Below are 20445 nucleotides of genomic sequence, written 5' to 3' on the forward strand. Positions count from 1 at the left end.
CGGTCCGGCCCACCCCCCTCCCCCACCCCTGCCCCTGGTCCCGTCAGTGGGGTCCGGAGCCCACTGTGCCGTCGCCTCTTCCTTTTTCGACGCCTCCGTCGCCTCCTGAAGAGGCGAGCCAGTCGAGAGTTACACCGCCACCGCCAGGTGAGGAGCTCTGGCCTAGGCCGGCCTGGCCGCCCGCCCGCTCGGGGGCGGTGAGGAGCGAGGAAGGGAGGGAGGCTGGGAGGAGGCTGTGGTGGCGGAGGTGGGGGGAAGGGAAAGGTGGAGGGGCGGGGGGAGGGGAAGAGCCGCGAGCCGACGCCCGCCCGCGCGCCCCCGCCTCGCGTCCCCCTCCCCCCGCCCGGCACCGCGCGCCCCCGCCTCGCGCTCCCCCTTCACCTCATCCCCCTCCCCTCCGCGCGCGCGCGCCCGTCTTTCACTTCGGCCTCGCGCGCCCCCAGCTCGTGTCCCTTCATTTCTTCTTTTACTCCCCCCTCGCGCCCCGTTTTCCCCGCCATCCCCGCTTTCGCTCATTGCCTCATGCCCGCCATGCTCCCCTCCTTGCCTCTTTAGCGCGTCCCCCCCTGTTTTTGTTTGTTTGTTTGTTTTTTAACGCTCCCCATCCCCCAAATGGTGCCCTCCGGGTGCGGGGGCCGCTCCCTGCGCTCAGTCTCGTGTTTGACGGCGGTTGGGACTAATGCGAGCTCCTTGAGGGTGAAGGAAGGCCGGGATAATTATCTCTCTTTAGGGTAAGGAGCGAAGAGTGCAGAACCTTACCCCTTTATTTCGTCGTCCACGGTTCCCTCGTTCTCCCGGTTGAAAAAAGGGAATTGTCTCTGGCTCTGGGTTCTTACCGTTTTCACCGATTAAACCATCCTTTTTTTCTCAGCTGGGCTTCTGGGATACACTGGATCCGTTTCGCGGTTCAGTGCTTGAGGGTTGATGGAGCTGCAACTTACCCTTCCTAACCACACCGGGACTTAAGACTACTTTCTGCCTCCCTGGCTCTCGTTACACGAAGGAGCTAGTTTCTCTTGCAAGTGCAGGAGTTTAGGTGCCACTAGTGGCCCGGGACAGCTTACCTCTTCATAAAGGTATGGCAGCCCTCCTGGGGTTCATCCCCTGCAGCAGCTTCCCTTCAAACACAAGACGTTATCTCCTTCGGCTGGCACCGAGATGGAGGTGGAATGCTTTACTGATAGGTGGCATGTGGGTGCTGAGTTAAGCTGTTAGGCAGTCTTGTCTGCTGCTGCCCTTTGGAGAATCGGGTATTGCCTTGATTCTTAGCGATTATCATCTGATAAATGATAATTTGGAGGACTGTCAGAGAGATGGGGGACACTTAGTTTTAGCAGAGAGAAAGCCACCTTTTCAGGGCAGTCTGCAAAAGAAAGATTTGGACTAGTAGGTGGTGGAGTAAAAAGGTTTTACAGGTCTGTGTTAGAGAAGAGCCTGATGTCTTGTAATTTCTAGGATCATATTCTTCTTTTGTAAAATGGATATTTTTAAGTGACATTCACAGTGAGTGTATGGGGTACAAAGTAAAAAGATACTTTCCCTCCCATCTTTGTCCTCAGCCATCCAGTCCTCTCAACTAGAGCACATGACTTTGATGTTTTCGGGCAGCAGTATGGAGTCTTTATGTTGGAGATTAATGTGTTTGAAAGTGTTTTTTTTTTTTGTTAACTTTATTGCTCTTTTTTTTGATACACTTAAAACTCTTCATTGAAGTCTGATAGTCACTCTCATTCATACTTTTGGTAGTGGAGCAGCCTTGTGAATATTGCCCTCTATACATGATCAGGAAAGAGGCAACTTCTGGAGATGCTTAAGATGGTGCTGGGGAGAGAGGTTCAGTACAGTTTGAGGAAAGTCCCACATTTGTTGGAAATGGTGCCATTTTGTGTGTGTATGTGTGTGTGTGTGTGTGTGTGTGTGTGTGTGTGTATACTTAATCCATGGATATTTGAGAATAAGCTGTATCAGGGACAGAATCTTCTTGGGCATTTAAGATGGTTATATGAACAATTAGAGAACATTTGTCTGGTAGGGCTGTCATTTGCTTTTAGAGGAATATATATGTGTTTTTTTTTTTTTTTCTTTTTTTGCCAGTCCTGCGGTTTGAACTCAGGGCCTGGCCACTGTCTTTGAGCTTTCTTAAGGCAAGCACTCTGCTACCACTTGAGCACTACTACTTCTGGATTTTCTGTGTATGTGGTACTGAAGAATTGAACCCAGAGCTTTATGCATGCTAGGCAAGCACTCTACCATTAGGCCACACTCCTTGCCCACATAGTCTGGAGTTAAAAGACAATCATGGAAAGAGGTAGATAAGTATTAATCAGCAGGAATTGGAAATCTGACCTGTTGGCAGGGTGACCCAGTTTAAGAAAGAGAAAGAGGTGTGGTTTAAAGTGTGTGTGTGTGTGTGTGTGTGTGTGTGTGTGTGTGTTTGATTCTGGTTCTAGGACTTGAATTTAAGGCCTGAGCACTGTCTCTGCCTGGGCACTGTCTCTACCACTTGAGCCACAATTCCACTTCTGGTTTTTAATTTTTTAAAATTTTTTGTTAATTGAAGAGTCTCACAGGCAGGAGCCCAGTCTAGCTTTGAACTGTGATCCTGAGAACTCAGCCTCCTGAGTAGCTGGAATTGCAGGCATGAGCTACCAGTGCCCAGCAGGTTCATAGATTTTTGTCCTACCAATTATTTCTTATTTAGGAACATTCTCCAAGAGGTGAGAGTAATTTGTAGTTGAAAGAAGTATCTATCTTCATGACTATGGTTTGCCTCCCTTGACTGATGTCTCTTAACTTCCTTTTTAGAGGCATTGCAAATAGGATCTGAATAGAAGCTGCATTCTGGTACTTATCTACGAATGTTAACCAGGTTCCTTCATCAGTCAGTCCTTTCAATCTAAATTCTGTCAGTAAATTTTTTTTGGGGGGGGTGTTGGTTGTGGGGCTGGAACTCTAGCACTTTACCACTTTGAGCCATAGCACCACTTCTAGTTTTCTGGTGGTTAAATGGATATAAAGAACCTCATGGTCTTTCCTGTCCCAGCCAGCTTTGAACCATAATCCTTAGATCTCAGCCTCTCAGTGGCTAGGATTACAGGTATGAGCCACCAGTGCCCAGACTCTGTCAGTAATTTTTACAGTATTTAGAACATGACAACTGAATGGTGGGAGAGAGATGTGTGAGGCAGCCTTAACATTTCTAGACTGCTGTTTCCACCTGTTTTGGGGAGGAATTTCCCTTCCCCTTTTTTGCTTCCATCTAGGTCAGACTGTACCTCCAGGTTGGGTTTTGGTTAGAGAACAACAGGGTGGAAGGTGTTACTGTGTCAATGAAAGTATTCTAACCATGTGCAGGGACCTTGGGTTCATTTTACCTTTGAGCAGATAGTCTTGGGTGTTATGTGTAGAGTGGGCCTTTTGTTTCAATTTACCAATATTTCTTTCCCCAACCACCAAGCTGTAAGTATATGTATAGGAAAACAGAAGCAGGTGCTGTACTTGCTTATAGATGTGAGAGAGAGAGAGAGAGAGAGAGAGAGAGAGAGAGAGAGAGAGAGAGGGGGGGGGGGAGAGAATATGAATATATATGTATGTGTATTGTGTATGTGTGTGTATTTGATGTTGATGCTGGGGCTTGAACCTAGGGACTGGGTGCTGTCCCTTTGCTTTTTCCACTCAAGGCTAGCACTCTACAACTAAAGCCACAGCTCTACTTTCATCTTTTTGGTGATTCATTAGCGATAAGAGTCTCTGAGACTTTCCTTCTGGGGCTGGTTTTGAACTGTGATTCTTAGATCTCATCTTCTTAAGTAGCTAGGATTATAGGCATAGCCACCAGTGCCAGGCTGCTGGAGTATATTTCTTTTTTCTTTTTCTTTTTTTATTAACCAGTTCTGGGTCTTGAACTTAGGGCCTGAGCACTGTCCTTTGGCTTTCTACCACTTGAGCCACAGCACCATTTCCATCTTTTTCTATGTATGTGGCACTGAGGAATCAAACCTGAGTCTTTGTGCATGCCAGGCAAGCACTCTACCACTAGGCCAAACTCTCAGCCCTGGAGTATATTTCATGTTAGCCACTTCTTGGGAGTCATGCTCTGAAGCAGCACTTCTGCACTTAGTTCAAAATGTGTATGTTACTTGGCTCATTGAGAAAAGCCAAACCAGCTTTGGTGATTAAAACAACTGCTAGAGAAGTGGTAAGATCTGAGCTATATCTGGGTCCAAAGCACAGTAGCCATGCTTTTCTGAGGTAGTTAGGAACTGGGGAGGGGGTAGGAAAGAGACTCAGATTGACTATACATCCATCTGTCCACCTATTACTTGAGGAAAATAGCTTGTCAAAAAGTGCCACACAGGGGCCGGGAGTTTGGACTAGTGGTAGAGTGCTTACCTAGCATGCACGAAGACCCGGGTTCGATTCCTCGGCACCACATACATAGGGAAAAAAAAGCCAGAAGTGGTGCTGAGGCTCAAGTGGTAGAGCTCTAGCCTTGAGAAAGTCCAAGGACAGTGCTCAGGCCCTGAGCTCAAGCCCAGGACTGGCCAAAAAAAAAAAAAAAAAAAGTGCCACACAGAGTTGTAATTCCTCTGTTGGTGGCTAAGCATAGAAAATAATGCAACTTGTTTCTCTTGAAAAGGACCGATTACCTCTGTTAGTTGTCTCTTCAGTAATTTGGGGACCTTTTTCTGTGGTACTGGTTGGGGATTTTGGAGACTTTTTGAGACAGTCTCTGTATAACATAGGCTGGTCTCAAACTCGTAGCTTTACTGCCTCACCTGCACTACCATAGCTTGCTTAACAGGTGTTATTTGGGCTGGGAGTGTGGTCTAGCTGTAGAGTACTTGCCTAGCAGGCACAAAGCCCTGAGTTCAATTCCTCAGTACTACATACACAAAAAAAGCCAGAAGTGGGCCAGGAGTTTGGCCTAGTGGTAGAGTGCTTGCCCAGCATGCATGAAGACCCAGGTTCGATTCCTCGGTACCACATACATAGAAGAAAAAAAAAAGCCAGAAGTGGTGCTGAGGCTCAAGTGATACAGCACTAGCCTTGAGAAAGTCCAAGAACACTGCTTAGACCTTGAGCTCAAGCCCAGGACTGGCAAAAAAAAAAAAAAAAAGATATACACTAGGGGCCAGGAGTTTGGCCTAGTGGTAGAGTGCTCCTCTAGCATGTACAAAGCTGGGGTTTGATTCCTTGGTACCACACACAGAGAAAAAAGCTGGAAGTGGTGCTGTGGCTCAAGTGGTAGAGCTCTAGCCTTGAGAAAAACTCCAAAGACAGTGCTCAGGCCCTGAGTTCAAGCCCTATAACTGGCAAGGAAAAAAAAAAGCCAGAAGTAGTGCTATGGCTCAAGTGGTAGAGCGCTAGCCTTGAGAAAGCACAAGGACAGTTCCTAGATCCTGGGTTCAAGCCCTAGGACTGGCCAAAAAAAAAAAAGGTGATTTAAAATTGGTTCCTCCTTGTGGTCTATCATTTTAACCTTCTGCCTTGTAGATATATGAAAATTTCACATAGAGGACTGGACTGAACTACATTATTAGGACTTGTCTGCCAAGATACTTAGTAGATAGTAGCTTAGGAATGTTTGATGTCATCCTCCAAATTCTCTTTCAGCAGTTTCCTAAAATTGTTACCAACTAGAGTATAGGATTACAAAGTAGCAAATAAATAACACATTTTTGTTACCTTCTAGGTAGGTAGTATACACATTCCATATTTCAGAGTTCTGGAACTTGTGAAATAGAAAACAAAATTAGCAGAGCTCAGTGGCTCAGGCCTGTAATACTTGCTGCTCAGCGTCTGAGATCTGAGGATCCCAGTTAAAAGCCAGCCCAGGCACTAAAGTCTGTGCGACTCTTATCTCCAATTAACCATCAGAAAACCAGAAGTGGCACTGTGGCTTAAGGGGTAGAGCTGTAGCCTTGAGCTGAAAAGCTCAGGGACAGTACCCAGGCCCAGAGTTTAAGCCCCACAACTGACCCCCCCCCAAAAAAAATATATATAGGCTGGGTACTGGTGGCCGGTGGCTCACATGTGTAACTCTTAACTAGTCAGGTGGCTGAGGTATGAGCACTGTGTTTGAAGTTTGCCCTAGCAGGCTAGTCTATGAGACTCTTATCTGCAATTAACCACCTAAAAACTAGAAGTGGAGCTATGGCTCAAAGTGGTAGAGCACTAGCCTTGAGCAAAGAAAAGCCCACATCCAGGCCCTCCCCCCTCCTCCCACCCCAATGTGTGTGTGTGTGTGGGTGTGTGTGGCGCCAGTCCTGGGGCTTGAACTCTGGGCCTGGGCACTGTCCTTGGACTTTCTGAAGGCTAGCACTCTACCACTTGAGCCACAGAGCCACAGCATCACTTCCAGCTTTCCTGTGTATGTGGTACCCAGTAATCAAACCCAGGATTTCATGGATACTAAGCAAGCACTAGCACTAGACCACACTTCTTGCCCCTTCATACATTTTTTGTGAGTGTGGTAGAACCAGGAATTGAACTCAAGAGTTACATATATGAGCCACCTGTGTGCACAAGGTGGTTGTTAGATATAGAGCCTGAACTCAGGGCCTAGACATTGACCTTTTGTGCTCAAGGCTAGTACTGTACTACTTTGAGCCACAGCTTCACTTCTGGATTTTGATGTTCATTAGAAATAAAGAGTCTCACAGAATTTCATGCCCCGACTGGTTTTGAACCAGGATCCTCTGAGTGCAATCTCTGGAGTAGCTAGGGTTACAGGTATGAGCCACCAGCACCTGGCTTTTTGTAAAACAAGTTATATTACCATTACCTGAATCAGGAAGTCCTTTTAGCCTTCTGATCAAAGCTTTCTTGATCTTGTCTCATTTTGTGAGAAAGTACAGCTTGTAATTTTTGAAGATAATAGGCTGAAATATAAGAAGGATTTGTAATAGATATCAGGATTAATAAATTTCTACTAAGGTTGGTATGCATTGCAGATGCAAATGTGTGGGAAGGGGGGGTTATACATCTTTTTTTTTTTTTTTTTCTTTCTATTCTTGGGCTTTGAACTCAGGGCTTGGGTACTGTCCTTTTGTGCTCAAGACTAGTGCTCTACCACTTGAGTTACAGCTCTACTTCTGGCTTGCTTGCTTTTTTTTTTTTGCCAGTCCTGGGCTTGAGCTCAGGGCCTGAGCACTGTCCTTGGACTTTCTTAAAGCTTTCTCTACCACTTGAGCCTCAGCACTACATCCAGCTTTTTTCTATGTATGTGGTACCCATGAATCGAACCCAGGTCTTCGTGCATGCTAGGCAAGCACTCTACAACTAGGCCAAACTCCCGGTTCTACTTCTGGCTTTTTTTGGATAATTGGAAATTAGAGTCTTATGGACATTCCTGTCTGGGCTGGCTTGGAACTACAGTCATCAAATGTCAACTTCCTGAATACAAGTGTGAGACACTAGTACCCAGCTATGGATCTTTTATTGAAATCAGGAATTTGTGCTCTTGTCAGCTCTTTCTGACACTCTACCACTGGAGCTATGTCTCCACTTCAAGCTTTTTGGTGCTTAATTGGGGATGAAAGTCTTAAGGATTAGTCTGCTCCAGCTGGCTCAAAACCTTGATTCTCAGATCTTAGCCTCCTAAGTAGCTGATGGTATTGGATCCTTCCTTCCTTCCTTCCTTCCTTCCTTCCTTCCTTCCTTTCTTCCTTCTTCCTTTCTCTGTTTTTAGATGATGGGGCTCAAACTTACAACCATGTGCATGCAAATTCTTGAGCACTGAGATACATACACACATATTCAGCCCATAAAGGTTTTTTTTACACATACACATTCAGCCCATAAAGTTTTTTGTTTTTTTTTTTTCCCCAGTTATTGGCACTAGGTAGGCATCCTCTTTGAGGAATAACCCAACCCTAAAGTCAGTGTGGTTTTTGTTTGTTTTGTCAGTCCTGGGACTTGAACTCTGGGCCTGGGAGCTGTCCTTGAGCTCTTCAGCTCAAGGCTACCACCCTACCCCTTGGCTTGAGCATTGTCCTGAAGCTTTTCAGCTTAAAGCTGCTACCCTACCCCTTGAGCCACAAGCCCACTTCCGGTTTTCTGGTGATTAATTGGAGATAAGAGTTTTTAGTGCCTGGGTTGGCTTTGAACCGTGATCCTCAGATCTCAGCCTCCTGAGTAGCTAGGATTACAGGCGTGAGCCACCCCGTTCCTGGCTCATCCTGGCTCATCGTGACATTTCTTCTCCCCCCCCCCCCTTGGGGTGGACTGTCCCTGAGACAAGCCCCACTTCTTGTTTTCTAGGGGTTAATTGGATATAAGAGTCTCAGGTTCTTTTCTGCCCGGGCTGGCTTTGCACCTTGATCCTCAGATCTCAGCCTCTTAGTAGCTAGGATTACAGGTGTGAGCCACTGTGCCCAGCTTCATTGTGACATTTCTTTTTGTTGTTGTTGTTGTAATTAATAGAAGGGTTACATTATATTCGCCAGATAGAAGGTGCATTAATTCACATACATTGATACCCTTTCTCATGTCTAGGTCCCTATTTCCCTCCCCCACCCCCACCCCTCATCTTGTTTTCCCCCCTCATTTTGACATTTCTATACATATGTACAAGTTATCTGTATCAAACTCTTTTCCCTTTACACTCTTTTCTCAAGACTAGCATTCAACCACTTGAGCCATAGTGTTACTTCCAACTTTTTCTGAGTGGTTTATTGGAGATAAGTATCACGGATATTCCTTCCCTGGGCTGGCTCTTCCAACCATGATCCTTAGATCTCAGCCTTCTGAGTATCTAGAATTATAGGCATAAGCATGGTGTGTGCTTGCTCTCGCATGCTCTCTCTCTCTCTCTCTCTGTCTGTCTGTCTCTCTCTCTCAATTGCCAAAGAGTTGACTTATTACTAGAGTATGTCATAGGGATTTTGCCATGGTAGTTCAGATGTGCGTATATAATATTTTAGTCTGAATAAAACTCTATTGCTTTTACTTTCCCTGCTCCTCTAGGAAACACCCTTGTTAGTCAACAGCTTTCACCGACATTCCTTAAACCATTTTCACACAGAGTATATCCCAATTATTCACTCGTCCTTCTTTATTCCTCTCCTCTAATCCCTCTAAACAGTCCCATACTTAGAACTATGTTTTCTGTTTTATATATGTGTGTATATATATATATATACACATACATATATAAATGTGTATATATACATATGTGTACATGTCCATGCATATATAAGTATATAGGTCTACTTTCCACAAATGAGTGAAAATATGGTAGTTGCTTTTTGAACTTGTTTATGTTTTTGTGTTTCCCATGGTTTTTTCACTCAAGGCTAGAGCTCTACCACTTGAACTTTTGGACTTTTCCTGCTTGGGCTGGTTTCAAATGCTGGGTTGGTGATCTATCACTTGAGACATGCCTTCAGCCCTGTTTTTTGCTGCTTATATTTTAGTGTCTCAAGTATTTTTCTTCCCAGGCTGGTCTTGAACCATGATCCTTTTGCCATCAGCCTTACAAGTAGTTAGGATTATGGGCATGAGCCATTGGTGCCTGGCTTTTTCCATTTTTTTTTTAGTTCTTTGTTGATTTTAAGATAATGATCCTGGGAGAGTTTTGCCTAGTGGTAGAGTGCTTACCTCGCATGCACGAAGACCCAGGTTCAATTCCTTAGTATCACATACATAGAAAAGCCAGAAGTAGTGCTGTGGCTCAATTGGTAAGAGCACTAGCCTTGAGGAAAGTGCAAGGACAGTGCTCAGGCCCTGAGATCAAGCCCAGGACTGGCAAAAAGAAAAAGGGAGAGAGAGAGAAAGAGAGAGAGAGAGAGAGAGAGAGAGAGAGAAAGAGGTAATAATTATGCTAAGCAAACACTCTACTACTAGGCTATGCTCTGGCTCTATAATACCTATCTTTCCATGCTGAGATAATGACTAATTGCGTGCCTCCTTTAAATCTCCTATAAGGCTCCCATTAAGCCTTACTCTGCCTCTACTTAAAATTATACCTTGGACAGCATACTGGTATCTCCTGCCTGTGATCCTAGCTACTCAGGAGTCTGAGATCTGAGGATTATGGTTCAAACCCAACCTGGGCATAAAAGTCTCATGAGACTATTAATCTCCAATAAACTACTCAAAAAAGTATGGTTCAAGTGGTAGAGTGTTAGCCTTGAGCACAAAGAGGCTCAAAGAATGGGCCAGGCTGAGTTTAAGCCCCAGGACCAGCAAAAATAAAAAGTACACACACACACACACACACACACACACACACACACACACTCACTTTTTGGGTCCTTTTCTGCTTTTTTTTTCCTTTCTGATACCACTTGATTTCTTTCTTTCTTTTTTTTTTTTTTTTGCCAGTCCTGGGCTTGGGCTCAGAGCCTGAGCACTGTCCTTGGACTTTCTCAAGGCTAGAGCCCTACCACTTGAGCCTCAGCACCACTTCCGGCTTTTTTCTATGTATGTGGTACCGAGGAATCGAACCCAGGTCTTCATGCATCCTAGGCAAGCACTTTAACCACTAGGCCAAACTCCCGGCCCACCACTTGATTTCTTAACATACATTTTTAAAATATATTGCATAAGCTGGGTACCAGTGGCTTTTGCCTGTAATCCTAGCTACTCAGTAGGCTGAGGTCTAAGGATCACAGTTCAAAGCCAGCCTAGGGTAGGAAAGTCCAATTAATCACTAGAAAACCAGAAGTGACACTGTAGCCCTAAGTGGTAGAACATTAGCCTTGAGCAAGAGAGCTCAGGGACGGTGCTGAGGGCCTGAGTTCAAGCGCCATGGTCTACAAAAGAAAAATATATTGCTTATTTATTTCCTTTCATGCATTTATTTAGTGTTTGATATAGTGCCTGGCAAATAGTTAATACACAGTATGTATTTTTAACCTTATGTTCCGTTTATAATCAAGTTTGAAATGTGATAAGCTGTTGGGAACTGGTGGGAGGCTAGATTTGAGGATCTCCACTTGAAGCTGGCACTGGCAAACAAACTCGAGAGACTCTTATCTCCAGTTAACCAGCAAAAAGGTAGAAGTCGAAGTGTGGCTTAAGTAATAGAGCACTAACCTTGAGCAAAAGAAGCTTAAGGAGAGTGCCTAGGCCCAGAATTTAAGCCCCATGACTGACCAAAAAAAAAAAAGTCTCATGGCCTTTTCCTGGCTGGCTTCAAACCCCGATCCTCAGATCTCAGCCTCTTGTGGAGCGAGGATTGCAGGGGTGAGCCACCAGCACTGGGCTGCTGTGGGATTTTTTTAAGACAAGAACTTTGAGTATGTAGTCTACGTTGATCAAACTCAAAATGCTCTTGGCCTCAGCCCCCTGAGGGGCTGGTGATGAGTATCACCAGGCATGGAAAATTTATCTCCTCTTAAAATTTTCTTTGTTGTGGCCGGGACTTTGACCTAGTGGTAGAGTGCTTGCCTAGCATGCATGAAGACCCGTTACCACGCATGTAGAAAAAAGCCAGAAGTGGTGCAGAGGCTCAAGTGGTAGAGCTCTAGCCTTGAGAAAGTCCAAGGACAGGGCTCAGGCCCTGAGCTCAAACCCAGCACTGGCAAAAACATTTTTTTCTTTGTGCTTTGGTATCTAAGAAATCATTGCCAAATCCAATATCATAAAACTTTCTCTGAATTTTATAATTTGGGCTTTCACATCTAGTCGTCTCCTCCTCCTCCTCCTCCTCCTCCTCTTCCTTTTCCTTCCTTCCTTCCTTCCTTCCTTCCTTCCTTCCTTCCTTCCTTCCTTCCTTCCTTCCTTCCTTCCTTCCTTCCTTCCTTCCTTCCTTCCCCATTGTGTTTTGTTCCAGCACTGGGGTTTAAATTCAGAGGACTGTAGCTCTCACTCAACTTTTTCCACTCACTGCTGGCATCCTACCACTCAAGCCACAACTTCAGTTTGGGCCTTTTGCTAGTGAATTGGAGAGTCTCATTTGTCTACCTGGGCTGCTTTGAATCGTAATTCTCAGATTTTAGCCTCCTAAGTAACAATTTTAGGTGTGAGCCACCAGTTCATAGTTTGTTGGGATTTTTTTTTGAGACTTCTCACTAGCCCAAGCTGATCTTGAACCTATGACCTCTTTTGTATCAGCCTGCTCAGTGCTATGATTTCAAGTATTCCTCTCCATTTCAGGTCATGTTGTATTAATTTTTTTAATGTCATGTAAAATTAGAGTCTAAATTCTTTGCATATGAATGTTTAATTTTGCTAGTACCACTTGCATACTCTTGTTAAAAAATTCCTTGACCCAGTATGCAAAGTTTTATTTCTGGGCTCTGTTTAGAAATTTGTGTGTCTGTCTTATTGCAAGTATCACACTGTTTTGATTACTATAATCAGATAACTTTGTAACAAATTTTAAAATCAGGAAGTGTGAGTACTTTGGCTCACTTCTCTTTTTTCTAAGATTATTTTGGCTTTTCCAGGTCTCTTGAGATGCCATATAAATTTTAGAATAAATTTTTCTCTTCACATAGTTTTTTTCCCCCAGCCTGCCTATTTTTTTAATTGTTACAATAATGTATAGTGCGTGTGTGTGTGTGTGTGTGTGTGTCTGTCTGTGTGCACTCATGGGTGCATGGACATTGGTACTGGGGCTTGAATTTAGGGCCTGGGCGCTGTCCCTGAGCTTTTGTGCTAAAGGCTAGTGTTCTACTACTTGAGCCACAGCTCTACTTCTGATTTTTTTTTTTTTTTTTGGTGATTCATTGGATATGACTCTCACAGACTGCTGCCTAGGCTTTAAACTAAGATCCTCAGATGTAAACCTCCTAGATAGCTGGGATTATAGGTTTGCGCTACCTGCCTACCCAGCCATTCATTCATTTTAAATTAGTGTTGTGCACTAGTTATGTAAAGGGAACCTTTGTTTTTTTTTTTTTACATTTGTTACATTTCCGTGCATATTTACAATATGTTCCATTAATTTTTACCCTCTCTTCAGCCTTCCCTTCCTCTTTTTTTAAATTAAATTACTTTATTTATTTTATTATTTTTTTTTTTTTTTGCCAGTCCTGGGCTTGAGCTCAGGGCCTGAGCACTGTCCTTGGACTTTCTCAAGGCTAGAGCTCTACCCCTTGAGCTTCAGCACCACTTCCAGCTTTTTTCTATGTATGTGGTACCAAGGAATCGAACCCGGGTCTTCGTGCATGCTAGGCAAGCACTCTGCCACTAGGCCAAACTCCCGGCCCAAATTAAATTACTTTATTGTTGTTATTATAGAAGTGATGTACAGAGGGATTACAATTACATGAGTCAGGTAATGAGTACATTTCCTTTTGTATAGTGTCTCCTGTTGCCCCTCCCTCTCTCCCTCCCTCCCTCATGAGTTGTATAGTTCACTTTCATTAATGTCCTGTGAGCTCCACTGATGCACTTTTTCACCCTTTCTTCCTTGAGTTCTGTGCCCCCCATCCTCCTGAAGATACACATGTGAATACATCATACAATAAGGTAAAGAAGACAGAATTACCAAAAACTAGAAACTATAAGAAATAAAAATCTTTTGTTCCCATATCTTGGAGTTCTTTTCAGTATGTCTGTTATATGAATATGAAGAGACACTTAGGCATTATGCTTTTGTGTCTCTTTCCTAAGATGTCCTATTTTTTTGGGGGGGGGGTCTGTCATGGGGCTTGATCTCTGGCCTGGGCAATAGTGCTCTACCCCTTGAGCCACAGCTCCACTTGTGGCTTTCTGGTGGTTATTTGGAGATAGGAGTCTTATGGACTTTTGTGCCCAGGCTGGCTTTGAACCTCCATCCTCAGATCTCAGCCTGCTGAGTAGCTAAGATTTACAGGCGTGAGCCACTGGCACCTGGTCCAGGATATCCTATTTAGATCCCACTGTATATGAGTATCTATAAGCTTGTATAATTTATCATATCTTAGATCTAACTTCTGCATATCAGAGAGAGTATGCACCATTTGTCTCTCAGAGCTTGGCTTACCTCACTTAACATGAATTGTTCTGGTTCCTTCCATTTCCCTGCAAATTATATTGTTCTTTCTAAAGGCTATGTAAGACTTCATTGTGTATAGGTATCATATTTTTGTATTCACTCATCTATTATGGGGCATCTGGGTTATTTCCATCTCTTGGCTATTGTGACTCCCCTTCCTCTTAGTTTACATTTTTCAGTTTATTCTACACTTTTTTTTTTTTTGGACAGTCTTAGGGGGGATTGAACTGAAGGCCTGAACACTGCTTGGACTTTCTCAAGGCTAGATAGAGCTCTACCACTTTAGCCATAGCATCACTTCGGCTGTTTTTTTTTTTCTTTCTTTTTTTTTTTTTTTTGATAGTCATGGGACTTGAACTCTGGGCCTAAGCCAGAGCTCCCTAAGCTGTCCTTAAGCTCTTCAGCTCAAGGCTACCACCCTACCTCTTGAGTCACATTGCTACTTGCTACTTCCAGTTTTCTCATAGTTAATTGGAGATGAGAGTCTCACAAACTTTAGTGCCCAGGCTGGCTTTGAACCTTGATCCTCAGATCTCAGCTTCCTGAGTAGCTATGACTACAGGTGTGAGCCACCACCATACCCGGTCTCCGGTCTGGCTTTTTCTCTGTGTGTGGTGCTGAGGAATCAAACCTGGGCCTTTGTGTACCACTATGCCAAACTTCCAGCCCTTATACTTTTTACAACTTGGCTCTGTGTGTGAAATGTTTTTACCAAATGCTGAAATTCTATTTCAAAACCTTCTGTTTTATTTGTTGTGTGTTTAATTACTCTCATTCTAATTATTGTAATTGCTTTCCCCTACTCATTTAATACTTTAGTTATAATTATTTTGGTCATGGGGTTTGAACTCAGGGCCTGGGTGCTGTCCCTGTGATATTTTAGCTCAAGGCTAGCATTCTGCTACTTTGAACCACTTCTGGATTTCTGGTGGTTAATTGGAGAGTCTCCCATACTTTCCTACCCAGGCTGTCTTTGAGTCACAATCCTCAGATCTCAGCCTCCTGAGTAGTAGGATTTCAGAGTGTGAGCCCATGAGCCACTGGCGCCAGGTGCATTTACAGGTTTAAATGGTTGAAAAAAACTAAGATTATTTTACAATGTTTGAAAATTATATGAAATTAAGTGTTCAGTGTCCATATTGACAATTTTATTGGTAAGAACCATATTCATTTGTTTATATGTTATTTGTGGCTGCTTTCTGTTAGACTTAGTAGTTAAAACAAATATGATGAAGTACCCAAAGCCTGAATATTTATTTATTTTTTGCCAATCCTGGGCTTGAGCTCAGGGCCTGAGCACTTTCCTTGGACTTTCTCAAGGCTAGAGCTCTACCACTTGAGCCTCAGCACCACTTCCAGCATTTTTCTATATATGTGGTACTGAGGAATCAAACCCGGGTCTCCACGCATGCTAGGCAAGTACTCTACCACTAGGCCAAACTCCTGATCCCTCAAAGCTAGCGCTTTACATATGTGTGGTAGAGAAAACAGTTTATAGGTGGTGTGCTGGTAGTTTACGCTTGTAATCCTAGCTACTCAGGAGAGAGTTAAGTTCTGAGGCTCGTGGCCCAAAGTCAGCCCAGGCAGGAAAGTCCTTGAGATGCATTTCTCCAATTAACTACCAGAAAATCCAGAAGTAGATCTGTGTCTCAAATTGGTAGAGTGCTAGCCTTGAGCAAAAAATGCTCAGGGACAGTACAGTACCCAGGCTCTGAGTTCAAGCTCCATGACTAACAGCAACAATAACAACAACCCCCCCAAACAATTTCTAGTTAAAAATAAGAGGAACAAAAAAACATATCCCACCTCAGTTATAGAACATTTCTGTTTCTTGGAATCTTTCTATTGACCGTTTAGACATTTAGAAACTTTAAAAATTACCTTTTTTCGGGGGAGGGGAGTGTTAGTGCTAGGACTTAAGCTCAAAGCCTGGGCACTGTCCCTAAGCTTTTTGCTCAAAGCTAGTACTTGAACCACAGCTTTAGTTTCAGCTTTTTTCATGGTTAATTTGGTGCACATGGACTTTATTGTCTTGACTGGCTTTAAACCTCAATTTTTATATCTCAGCCTCCTGAGTCGTCTACAGTACAGCATGAACCACCAGCACCCACCTAGCTTAGTCTCTTTTTTTTCTTACAGTGAGTAGTTGTCCTGAAATTCTGATGGGTAGGTGTCTAAGTTAAGTGATTTCTTAATTTGTCAAATCAGGATAGCAGACTGTATTCTGAATAATTTCTAATTATAGATAAAATTTGTATTCAGTAAATAATTATATATCTAGTTCTACTATAGCCTGTTATTTCTAGGAATCAAATGTGGTAATTGTTAAGATTGAGGGCAGATTTAAAGATTTATGGACGTCATTAACTAGGTGGGTGTGACAACTTGTTTTTCTTATTCATGTCCTATTTTACCAGGTCCTCAGCTCTTTTTTATTTATTTTTCAGATAGATTTTTGTGGGGGGGCTACTTCCCCCCCAAAAACCCTATTATTTCTACTTAATACTGTCTGCATAGTGGGTTTACAATTTAGGAGCCACTGTACCTATCTCCCCCCCCCCCCCTTATTTTCTCTTGGTGTTGGTCCTGGGACATAAGCTCAGGACCTGGACACTGTCCCAGAGTTTTGTTTTGTATTCAAGGCTAGTGCTCTACCACTAAGTTTTTGGTGGTTAATTGGAGATAAGAGTCTCATGGACTTTGTTACCTAGGCTAGCTTCTACTGCCATCTTCAGACCTCAGCCTCCAGGGTAGCAAGGATTATGAGCAAGGATTATGCCTAAGATACCAGCACCAGCCTATCCTTTTCTCTCTTGTAGTTGGAGAAGCCTAAATTAGTACAGGTAGCAGTTCGTGTTATTTATTTATTTATTGATTGATTGATTGATTGCCAGTCCTGGGCGTGGGCTCAGGGCCTGAGCACTGTCCCTGGATTTTCTCAAGGCTAGGGCTCTACCACTTGAGCCACAGCACCACTTCTGGCTTTTTGCTACGTATGTGGTACCGAGGAATCGAACCTGGGTCTTAGTGCATGCTAGGCAAGCACTCTACCACTAGGCCAAACTCCCAGCCTTCGTATTTTTATTTTTGCATAGCTTGTAACTTAGGATAAAGATCAACCCTTACAGAAGTGAAATGTCTGTAGCTCTAAATTAAGCCATTCATAGACTCATTTTGAAAGAGACAAACACTGCTGTGGTAATAGAAAATGCCAGATCAAAATAAAATAAATATATTTTTAAAATTCACAGCAGTTGGCCAGGAGTTTGGCCTAGTGGTAGAGTGCTTGCCTAGCATGCACGAAGACCCAGGTTTGATTCCTCAGTCCCACATACATAGAAAAAAGCCCAGAAGTGGTGCTGTGGTTCAAGTGGTAGAGCTCTAGCCTTGAGAAAACCCAAGGACAGTGCTCAGAGGCGGGACTAAAGTCCAGGACTGGCTATATATCATATATATATATATATATATATATATATAATAAAAAACATTTATGGCCTGTCCGAGAGTGTAGCTAGTGGTAGAGTGCTTGCCTCATATGCACAAAACCCTGCAATTCCTTGGTACCATATACACAGAAAAAGCCAGAAATGGCACTGTGGCTCAAGTGGCAGAACAGTAGTCTTGAGCAAAAAGTGTCCAAGAACAATGTCTAAGCCCTGAGTTCAAGCCCCAGGATAGGCAAAAAAAAATAAAAAATAAAAAAAAAAATATATATATGGCAGTAATTGCATGATTATTTTTCTCTGTGATACTTAGTGGCAGATATTAGCACAAGTAGATGTTAAGAGCTGAATTTATTATTATTATTATTATTATTAGTCCTGGACCTTGAACTCGGGGTCTGAGCATTCTCCTTGGGGTTTCTCAAGGCTAGAGTTATACTACTTGAACCACAGTACCCTTTGCAGCTTTTTTCTATGATTGTGGTACCGAGGAATTGAACCTCAGTCTTAGTGCCTGCTAGGCAAGCACTTACCACTAGGCCAAACTCCCAGCCCAAGAATTGAATTTTATTGTCAAATAACTGAACATTTACGATTTGTCTAGTTAGGAAGATCACCTTGTGAGTACAGCCCTGGGTAAAAATTACTACCTTAGACCTGACACTGATGACTCATGCCTTTATCCTAGCTATTCAAGAGCCTGAGATCTGAGGATTGTGATTCAAGTCAGGGCGGGCAGGAAAGCCTATACTCTTACTTTCAATAAACTACCAAAAAGCAAGTGGAGTTGTTGTGACTGTAGTGGTAGGTACAGCATTAATCTTGAGCAAAAGAAGCTCAGGGGGCCCAGAGTTTGGCCTAGTGATAGAATGCTTACCCAGCATGCATGAAGACCAGGGTAGATTCCTCTGTACCATATACATAGACAAAAGCTGGAAGTGGTGCTGTGGCTCAAGTGACAGAGCATTAAGCCTTTAGAAAGCCCAATGACAGTGCTCAGGCCCTGAATTCAAGGCCCAGGACTGGCAAAAAAAAAAGAAAAGAAAAGCTCAGGCATAGTGCCCAGACCCTGAGATCAAGCCCCAGGTCAGGCACAATAATAATAACAATAATAATAACCGGTGGCTCACGTCTGTAATTCTAGCTACTCAGGAGGCTGAGATCTGAGGGTCGAGGTTCAAAGCCATGCTGGACACTAAGACTGTGAGACTTTTATCTCACTAGAAAAGTAGAAGTGGCACTGTGGCTCAAGGGTTAGGAGCTACCCTTGACCTGAAGAGCTCAGGGACAATGCCCAGGCCCAGAGTCCAAGCCCCACAACAGACAAAAAAACAAAACAACAATAATACTAATTTAATTTAATGCTGGAGATGTTTTTCCATTTCTTTTTTTCAGGAGTAGGCAGTAGAGCTCCCAAGTGCTCCAAGTATGAAATAAAAATCACAAAAAGACTAGTTTACAAACATGAAAGATAAAATAGTTGCTGTAATTTACTTCTCTATTTCCATACAGTGAAAGGACACTATAACTGTTTTGTAAATACTTATTTGCAATATTTAATTCAACAGAAGTCTTGTGACTTTTACAACAGTTGTAATTCCTGTAAACTTTTAGTAAGTGAACACATTTAGAAGAGCTACTTGGAGAGATTGGAGGTAGTAGAGTCCTAGTCAGTGAACAAAAGCATCAGAAACTGAGTTCGAATCCTGGTCTCTGACAAAAAAAAAAGGTATGATATTGAGAAATATGCTGCTCCCTTTATTATTTGCTTACTTGCAGTAGGGACATGGTACCTAAAGCCTTACACATGCCAAGCAAGTGCACTTCAACGGAACTATATTTGCAGACCTTCCCTAATTGAAAACTTCTCAGAACTGGGACTCTCCTTTCTTCTTGTTATTAGTGTAATGTATAGTCCATATTTCTACTTTCCTTGGGCTTTCTCAAGACTAGAGCTCTACCACATGAACCACAGCGCCACTTCCAGCTTTTTCTATGTATGTGGTACCTAGGAATTGAACACTGGTCTTTGTGTGCAAAGCAAACACTCTACCATTAGGCCAAACTCCAGGCCCATCTATTGATTTTTTAACAAAAATTTTAATAACAGTTAAAGACATTCAGTGTGTTTATACTCATTTGTAACTTCCAATTGATTGAAAACTGATTTCCCTGCTTTGCTATAGAAATTACTCCATGTGAGCATAAGTCATCTTTTTCAAGTGTATTGATTTGAAAATGGTTTTCATTGTGCAACTACTTGTTTGAAATTAATTTTCCAAGAATTAGCTTCCCAAACGGGCGTAGTGGTTCACACCTGTAATCCTAGCTAGTCAGGAGGCTGAGATCTGAGGATTGTGGTTCAAAGCCAGCTCAGGCACTAAAGTCTGTGAGACTTTTATTTCCAATTAACCGCTAGAAAATGGGAAGTGGTGCTGTGGCTCAAGGGGTAGGGCAGTAGCCTTGAGCTGAAGAGATCAAGCACAGTGCCCAGGGCCAAGGGTTTAAGCCCCACCACCAACCCCACCCCTCCAAAAAATAAAAAATAAAAAGCTTGGCGCGTGGTCTAATGGTAGAGTGTTTGCCTGGCACGCACAAAGCCCTGGGTTCGATTCCTTGGTGTAACACACACACTCAAACAGAAAAAGCTGGAAGTGGTGCTGGGGCTCAAGTGGTAAAGCTCTAGCCTTGAGAAAGCTCAAGAACAGTGCTCAGGCCCCGAGTTCAAGCCCCAGGACGAGCAAAAAGGAAGGAAAGAAAGAAAGAAAAGAAAGAATTGGCCTTTCCTTTTGATTGGTTATCTTATTTTTTTGTTGTTGCTGCTGTTGGTCATGGGGCTTGAACTTGGGCATTGATCTCTTCAGCTCTACGCTAGTGCTCTACCATTTGAGCTACATCACCACTTCCAGTTTTGGGGGTTAATTGGAGATAAGAATCTCATGGACTTTAGTGCCTGGGCTCTCTTTGAACCTTGATTCTCGGATAGATCTCAGCCTCCTGAGTAGCTAGGATACAGGTGTGAGCCTGAAAAAAATTGTAGCTTGTTGCCCATATAAGGCTTTGTTATTC

At 43.3% G+C, this 20445-nt stretch overlaps 1 protein-coding gene across 4 annotated transcripts in view; it reads left to right on the plus strand.

Annotated features, from left to right (window-relative positions):
- The first annotated feature begins 23 nt into the window (after positions 1–23).
- The window catches only part of Gatad2b (GATA zinc finger domain containing 2B), a 68283-nt gene continuing 47861 nt past the window's right edge, over positions 24–20445 (plus strand). For 2 of the 4 annotated variants that reach the window (XM_090340947.1, XM_090340948.1), the window contains exon 1: positions 649–731. The gene's annotated coding sequence lies outside the window, so the exon portion shown is untranslated. Of the gene's footprint in view, positions 148–648; positions 732–20445 lie in introns of those variants that run through there. The other 2 variants (XM_090340949.1, XM_090340946.1) reach the window with 2 other exon arrangements.

This window comes from Megascapheus bottae, chromosome 10 (assembly GCF_031878675.1).
Source record: "Megascapheus bottae isolate mThoBot1 chromosome 10, mThoBot2.hap1, whole genome shotgun sequence".
NCBI lineage: Eukaryota > Metazoa > Chordata > Mammalia > Rodentia > Geomyidae > Megascapheus > Megascapheus bottae.